At 34.4% G+C, this 8,560-nt stretch overlaps 1 non-coding gene across 1 annotated transcript; it reads right to left on the bottom strand.

The window, feature by feature from the left end:
- Positions 1 to 3,873: 3,873 nt before the first annotated feature.
- LOC126003148 (U6 spliceosomal RNA) lies at positions 3,874 to 3,980 on the bottom strand. The gene has a single exon (XR_007493685.1). It is a non-coding gene; the product is annotated as a U6 spliceosomal RNA (small nuclear RNA).
- Positions 3,981 to 8,560: the final 4,580 nt, after the last annotated feature.

The following is an 8,560-nucleotide window of genomic DNA, read 5'->3' as shown; positions in this document are numbered from 1 at the left end:
ATCATAATAAAAATTATATTAAAAAAATTTTAAAAAAAAAGAAAAAAATATTCTACAAAAATTAAAAAAAAAGAAAAGAAATACATCTCTTTGCTTGTGTGAGGCCTGAAATATGATCTCTGACATTCACAAAAATAAGATAAAATAAAATAAACAGGCTGGAGCAATAGCACAGAGGGTAGGTTGTTTGTCTTGCACATGGCAAACCCAAGTTCGATCCATGGCATCCCATATGGTCCCTTGAGCCTGTCAGGAGTAACTTTTGAGCTCAGAGCCAGGAGTAATCCCATGAGCCAAAAACCTAAACAAACAAACAAAATAAACACAAATGTTTTACATGCTTGTTTTATCAGTCCTCTAGAGCACTCTATCTATATTATCAAAAGTAGGCACTTTAGAATCATGGGTCCTATATCAGACACCACCTTTTATCATTGTCTAGACTAAATAATTCACTGGTATGTTGGTTTTATAAATCCATGGACAGGGCCAGAGCTACAGGTAGGTCTGGCACTTACCTTGCATGTGACCAACCAGGTCCAAATCCCCTGCATTCCATATGGTTCCCAAGCCCACCAGGAGTGATTCCTGAGTGTAGAGTCAGGAGGAACGCCCTGAGCACTGCTAGGTGTGGCCCCAAAACAAACAAATAAACAAAAGAATTTCATGGACAAGTCTAAAAATGGTCTTAAGCAGTATCATGGTAACAGCACCTCCTGACAAGAACATTCCATCAGTAATCAGGAAATAGATCAAATTCAGACTGATGCCCTGACGATGCCCCAAATTCAGATTTAAGATAAATCAAATTTTAAAGTTGTTAGAAAAGATAAATATTTATATTTTAGTATAACACAGCAAACTACTTGGTGGAAAGAAAAGAGGGGCAGAAGTAAACACAGATACACATGATACTAAAGAAACATGCTCAAGTGATGCAACTTTCTCAAAAATTAACATTGCTTGGTTGAATTTAAAAGTGCTTTTGTTGTCTTGTTTTTGTTTTGGGATCACACCCAGTGGTACTCAGGGATTACTCCTAGCTTTGTGCTCAGAAATTGTTCCTCACAGGCTAGAGAGGTCATATGAGATGCTGGGGATCGAACCAGGGTGGCCAGGTGGTAGGCAAAAAACCTACCCATTGTATTATCGAATCATCTTCTGAATTAAAAATTTGATTAAAAATGTTTAGCAAAATATTTAGATGAAGCCTGCAAAAAAATAAAGTGATCTGAGAAATAATCTTTGGGGGCATTTGTAGACTTCAAAGTGTTAACAGAGTAGTCCCATGTTTAAAGGAGTAAAACAAGAAAATAGGAATCAGGTAGAAATCACTTATAAGAGAAGACCACCACCACTGAAGAGTTTGAGTATTAAAGAAATAACAAATGAAAAATGATCTATTCAGTCATAAATAGTTTGATCTGCTTTATTTCTAAGTGTTCACTGCTACAGAGTTCCACAAGGCATGCATTCTGACATTTTTCTGTTTCTTCTTTTCTTCCTATTAATTCTAGGTATTCCCCCCCCCCATTTGTTTCTCTTTGTGTTTTCTTTTGTTCTTTTTCTCCTCATCTCAATGCTGTTGACAAAACCTATATTAATTTAAAACAGGAAATTGTTATTAAAACCACATGCTTCCAAATTCACATGTACACATATTGCAAACACACACATGCAGAATTTGCTTTTTATAATAAATATAAATAAATAAATAAATATATTATAAATGATGTTACTAAAGGTTTCTTGGCTATTTATAAAATCCTACATGTTAGGTGAGCAAATTAACCACTGCAATCTTATATCCTTATATTGTATGATATTTGGCTTATTATAAATAAGGAATATAGCAGATTCAATACTGAGACATTTTGGGATATGGAAGAAAAATCTGAAGCTGGTCCATTCTCCTCCTCAGGGACAATATGGCACTATAAAGCTATTCATATGTCCCTCTTCAAACTTGCCACCACCTGAGTTTCCCTGTTCAGTTTTTGACATGTTTTTCCACATAAATTTCACATTATGTTACATGTGCTTATGATAACATATTGACTTTTTAATGCTCTCATTTTTACAAGGTCTTACTGATATAGCTCAAAATTCCTTGATCATTCAAGTATGTATTAATCATTATTTGAAAATTAAATGACATTAATGACAGTAGTTGTGTTTATGATGTGAGTATCAACATATCAAGACAATTCAACTGGAATAAAGACTCAAAGTACTCTAATGAAATAAAGGAATTCAACTGAGTGTTTTGGCCTCCTGCCTCTCCAAATAATGATTTGATTGAACACCTTTACTTCTGCTTTTCTTTAATATCATACTTTTAAAACCTAGGAAATTTTCTTAACAGATTAGATAAGGCATCAAGAAAAAGGAAAGAGACAATCTAGAAAATCCTATTTGAAAGTTAACAGCAGGTAAAAATACTTTTGTCTTTAAGTGGCATTAAGAACATATATTAAAATTTTTAAAGAGCATATATTGAAGTTATATATGAAAAATAAAATATAAGAAGAAAGACATTAACTACAAAAATACTAAATCTAATTCTTATTTAAATAGTAAATATGGAATATTGGCAGTGGTGCTATGAAATGGTATTTTTGTTGGAGCAATTATGCATTATTTGGATGATTATAATTGTTAATATGTTGCAAGAAATGGAACATTAGTTGGAAAAATAATTTAAAATTTTATGCACTTAATCTATAATTCTACTATGTCATACAGACTGTTGTTAGTTACAGCAATGTATTAAGCAACAAAATATTAGCAGAAAAAAATTGATTATAGACACATATTTAAATTTTTGTACAGCCCTAATTTTTTTTTAATTATGCAGACACCGAGAATAAGAATTTCCAAGAACATTATATGGTGTTTAAAAATTATGGAATATTTGGTCTGGGGGTACAGCTCACGGGTCAATAGGGTATGCTTTGTATGAAGAAGTCTGGTGTTTGATGCCCAGTAATGCATGGTACCCAGAGTACTAGTGATTAAAAAATTACACAATATTTGAGAAGAAAATTAAGTTTAAGTTATATATAAATATAGTATTCCCCATTTGTATATTTTTTAAATAAATGCTTATGAATAAACAAAATGAATAGATAATTGTTATGATGGAGGAGAAAATAAAAAATTGACATATGGAGGCCGGAGGGATAGCATAATCATAGGGAATTCGCCAGGCTTGTGGCCAACTCTGACGGACCTCAGTTAGATTCCTGGCAATCCATATGGTCCCTTGAGCCTGCCAGGGTTAATTTCTGAGAGCAGAAGTAACCCCTGAGTGCAGCTGGGTGTGACCCCCCAAACAAATTGACATAAAAGTTATGGTTATATATAGTACAATGAAAATTATATCTATATCATAATTAATAATTATTATTTGGGATTCTATCTTTTTGTTTTGTTTTGGTTTGGTTTGGTTTTTTGTTTTTTTGTTTTGTTTTGTTTTGTTTTTTGCCCACACTCAGTGATGCTCAGGGGTTACTTCTGGCTATGCGCTCAGAAATCGCTCCTGACTTGGGGGACCATATGGGACACCTGGGGATCAAACAGCAGTCCGTCCTAGGCTAGCGCACAAGGCAGACAGACTCCTTATGCCCTTCGCCACAGCTCCATCCCCAGGGATTCTATTTTTGGAAGTGTTTGAAGTCTACTCAGGACTCTACTCGGGATCACTCCAGACAGTGTTCAAAGGACCATTTTCTTGTGGAGATTAAATTTAGCTGCCCCGAATGGTGTTTCTTTCCTTTTTACATTATCATCATGAATCAGGCTCTTCTTAGATACTGCTGTTGACTCACCGTCTCCCAATGTCCACCCTTTTTGCTTTCTTTTTTTTTTTTTTTAAATATGGAACGCTTCACGAATTTGCGTGTCATCCTTGCGCAGAGGCCATGCTAATCTTCTCTGTATCGTTCCAATTTTAGTATATGTGCTGCCTAAGCGAACACACCCTTTTTGCTTTCTAAAGTCTGATGAGGTTATCTCTATCTTAGAGATGTTATTAGCACTCTATAGCTTCATAATTCATATATTATTGTTGATAATCACAGAGCCTTAAGAAGAACTGCAGAAATATGTGATTTTTCTAAAGGCATGCTCTCTAGGAAAAACTGAAAGGGAAGTAACTCAACCTGTGCAGTAAAAAGAAAAGATCTAAGGAAGGATATAGACACAGCAAAGTGAATCGAGGCTGGTGCACAAGAGATGGAAGTATAAATGACACCACAGACTTGACTTGAGGTAATTCAGCATGACTTCTATACCTCCAGCCAGTCCTACATTATTCACTTAACAGGGTTGGGAGAAAGTGGATCCTGTCATTTCGCTGGAAAGTGGAGATCTCTAGAGGTGAGGGGCAAATACACTATTTGACAAAAGAAATCTGAGTAAAGAACCAAAAGAATATACTCTAGTCTGCTAGTGGCAAAAAAGATATTCTTTTAGACTGATGGTCCTATCACAATTTAAAAAAATTCTGCTTCAGGGCAACTTGACTCTAAATAACCAAGTCAAATAGGAGAGCATACATAGATTGGAAGCTCATGAAGGCATTCAAATGTCCCAAACCCTTTGAACCCAGAAGCTTATAAAGACCCCTACTTAGATGATCCCTCTGTTTTTCTCTGAACTTCTGAGAAATTTGAACATGAGGTATACTTACTTCCTCTAACATGCATAATGTTTCCATTCAATTGTATATCTTAAAGTCAGGTGCTCAATACCCCCCTAGACATGGTTCAATTTTGGAATCAGATGAAAGAACTCACTGGTCCAGTGGTGCAAATTACTGAGACACTCTAAGATAAGAGGCTCTATAAACTATGTTATAAAACCTTCTACCATTTCCAACTTTGATGTCTTGGTGCTGCCAACAAATGCCATATACTTGCCAAATGTTCCTCTTCATTCAGCCATGTTCTATGGGTTGAGCTATATAAAATTACTGAGGTATTCTTCAGATGACAGAATACTTTAGGGCATATTGAAATTGCTTTAGGTATTCCAAGGTTTAGGTCTACACAGGTTAAAAATATCTGCCGGCAGTTAAGTGAATAAGCCAATAAATCTATTTCTGTATATTCATTAGGTCTAGCTTGTTTCGGCTTCTCAGCATGTTATGATGATGTGAACTTTCCCTGAAAGAGCATGTCTTTCTCTCTAACTCCCTCACAATTCAAAGATGAAAAGTTCCAAAGATTGTGAAAAGATTGACATATGTTGATATGTCAATATATAAGAATATACAAGAGGAAGGGAAGACAATTTTTTAATGTTAGGTTAAAAAAAGAAAGAAGTAGAAGGAGACACTTGAAAAACATCTTTTTCTTTGCTAAGCAATTTGTTCCCTAACATTTTGTGGCTCCAATGATCTTCTTCAGGAAACTTGGTGATGTCATTTCCTTTCAATTGGCCAGTTACATAAATGCTGGGAAAGAGCCAAGTAAAACAGCCTTCAAACAGATGGCCATGTGTATAAATGCCAGAAAGTGAGAACAGCCATTTGCAGTTTTTTTTTCTTTACCCCACACATGGTATAATGTTTATTTTACAATCTCTCTTATGGACTTATGTGGATCGTTCTTGTCATTTTTCTAGGAAAAGGAATCCCAAAGGAAGTAGTCATAAAATACAAAAGACAAATCACAAAATAGTAAAGTGCAGAAGAGAGTCTGTATTAGAAGAATATATAACATCAAAGCATAGTCCACATGATGCTTCTGGGATCATCAGATATGCCAAGGAAAGAATTTTAAGCAAATTTCAAGGAATTTTAAGGAAAGATTTTGCAACAAGGCCATTAAATTCACCTTAGTGAGTTAAAAATAACTTGCCTGCATAGCTTTCACCAAAAAATAGTAATAACAATACTCACTTTCCAAATTTACTTTCATTCCTTTAAAGCAAAACTAAATGTAGCTTCAAAGTTCACATTGAGTGGTCCACATAACTCCCTGATCCAAGTACATATTGATGCAATCAAGAGGAGTTTACACTTTTATAACTGTGAAGAATTTCAGTTATGCATAATAAAACCCAGGAAGGAGTTTGAGGCTTTTCAGCTTCAAATATTGAATTCTGTTTCTGCTGTCTATAATGATTGATATAGCATTTTCTGCCCTTTTAACAAAATTTATATACAGGTTTTCCTTTAATATCTAGTACAGCCCTTGTTATGTAGATTAAAAAAGTAATTTAGTTCTTCATAAAGTTTGTTATTTCAATTAATTAAGAGCATTTCAATTAAAAATACTTATTTTTTTAAATCAAATCAGCAAATAAAAAATAAGAGTAAGTTTACTACAATCCTGCTTTTGATTACTTTCTTTTCTCTTAAAATATTTCTTTAATTCTATGGAGATTAAACATTTTATCTATAAAGTCTCTGAAAGCATATAACTATGCATTCTAATCTACATTTGGTTATGAAACACAAAGCATCAGATTTATTTGTTCACAGATATTTCTCCAGCAACAATTATGGGTCAATGACTGTTTTCAAAGTGACGATAAAGAGATACCAACTGAGTCTTTACTGAAACAGGTCAAATATTTCAGTCTATTTAAATGCTGCTCTTTTGGTCCTTTCACAGTTTCTACCTACTTCTGTGCTATTATAACACTTGAAACCCAGGAAAATATTTGGAACTCTTCCGTTTCCGGGCAAGAGTCCTCTACTTCTTGGGTCAGAGAAGGACAATTTTAGAGACCCTGTTACCTTAAGGTAAGATTGTGTCCTCAAAAGCTTTCTCTGCTTGTTTTGGACCCTGCTGCTTGAACTCCACCAAGCAAAGTAATAAGTTCCATATGCCCATTTTTTTGAAGAGCACATTTTCAAAGCAGCAAATGTTTTGACGGATTGGCTCTTGGAGAGCCTGAATACTGTTACACACATCGTTTAGCTTTTCATAAGGCCCCTACTGTTAAAGTCTGGGAATGAGGCCAGGGTAACCTACCTACTGGTGCTCTAAGTAATGTTAAAATATTGAGAATGCTTAACCATCACACTTCAAGAAGACATATTTGGAATGTGAACATTTCCTTGCTGCCTTAGAACTCTGTGGGTATGTATGCTATGAGTAAAAGAGTAAAAAAGAGGCACAAGTCCTTAAAATCAAAAAACAAACAAAAATCCTGATAATAAGAGCTTAGATTGTGCAAACTTTTATTATTATCTGAAGTAACTATTAGATTCTTATCCTAAAGATCTATAAGAAGCAATGCTAGGGATCACAAGATAATAGTGGGTCTATACTAAGTTTTCATGTTGCTTTCTCCAAGTGAACTATTTCAAAACTTCTGCTTGCTTGCCTAATATAGAGCCATCTCTGTGCATCCTGTAGTACTTAGATGAATAAGCATTCTTTGGCCCAGTCTCCCCAAATTTGCTTAAATATAATATTCTTCTGGAACATCCCTTCCTTCCTTCCTTCCTTCCTCCATCTCCACCCTAAGATTCTAATTCAGTAAATTTAAGTTGACTGTTTTAGACTTGTAAGAGTGTCAAATAGCCTAGTCATAGGAACATCTACTTTGCAAGCTTCTGGGGGTTGATGCCTGGCACCATCCCATATGCCCGGTGCAATCCTGTCATCTTTGTTGTTTGAGATATCTTGTGCCATAATAAAGTGTCTGATCACTGGCATATATACCCAAATATGTGTGAACACTATAGATATAGAATCTGATCCCACCGATCTGACCAAACATCAGGTATGCCAGTTTGGGGGCTGATATTACCCGGTCTTTTTGAAGTGAATGCAAGCACCCTTTCTCCATATCTTCCTTTTTTTCAGGAGGCCCGGAGACTGACTACACCCCCTAAAAGTTATAGTATCAGTAATAGTGTTTTGAATTTCTGAACAACTCTTTGATGCTGTCATACCTTTTGAAACACACCTATTTAACAGAATAGACAGCTAGTGAGCTTACTAAACCTCTGCCATTGTATTAATGACTTCATTGGAAACAGAATAATTTTCACAAATATGCTTGCTATTATACTTTTTTCTTTTTTCTTTCTTTCCTTTCTTTAACTTTCTTCTCTTCTGTTTGTTTTTCTAATTTTTTTCAATAACTTTGCTTTCAGTTAATGGAAACAAATATATTATGATCAAGTATATGATGCATTATCTTTAAATACATTTTTAAAGCATCCAAAAAATAAAAGGAGTGTGACCACAGACAAGTAGCAAGTCATTAACATCAACAACAATAACAACAATACTGATAAGTAAGGAAGAACAACAACTAAGTATGTGACTCCTGGTGAGAAAGTACCACAACCAAGTATGAAAATTTTGAAGCTAAATATGTATGAAACTTCTGGTAAGTGCAGAAACAAGAAATGGAAAAGAAGGAAAATACTAGGAAAAAAAATAAAATTACCTCAATCATTTCTTAGGATCCAGTATCAAATCTTTCTAAAATTTTAGGAAACACTTTAAAAAACAAAAATTAAGACTATCTGTGTTCATCTACCAAATTTATGATTCTTGATAATTCTCTTTTTAACTTATTGGCTTCTGAA

Source organism: Suncus etruscus, chromosome 2, assembly GCF_024139225.1.
Source record: "Suncus etruscus isolate mSunEtr1 chromosome 2, mSunEtr1.pri.cur, whole genome shotgun sequence".
Lineage (NCBI taxonomy): Eukaryota > Metazoa > Chordata > Mammalia > Eulipotyphla > Soricidae > Suncus > Suncus etruscus.
The sequence above is the reverse complement of the archived record's forward strand: the minus strand, read 5'-3'. Positions and strand labels throughout refer to the sequence as shown.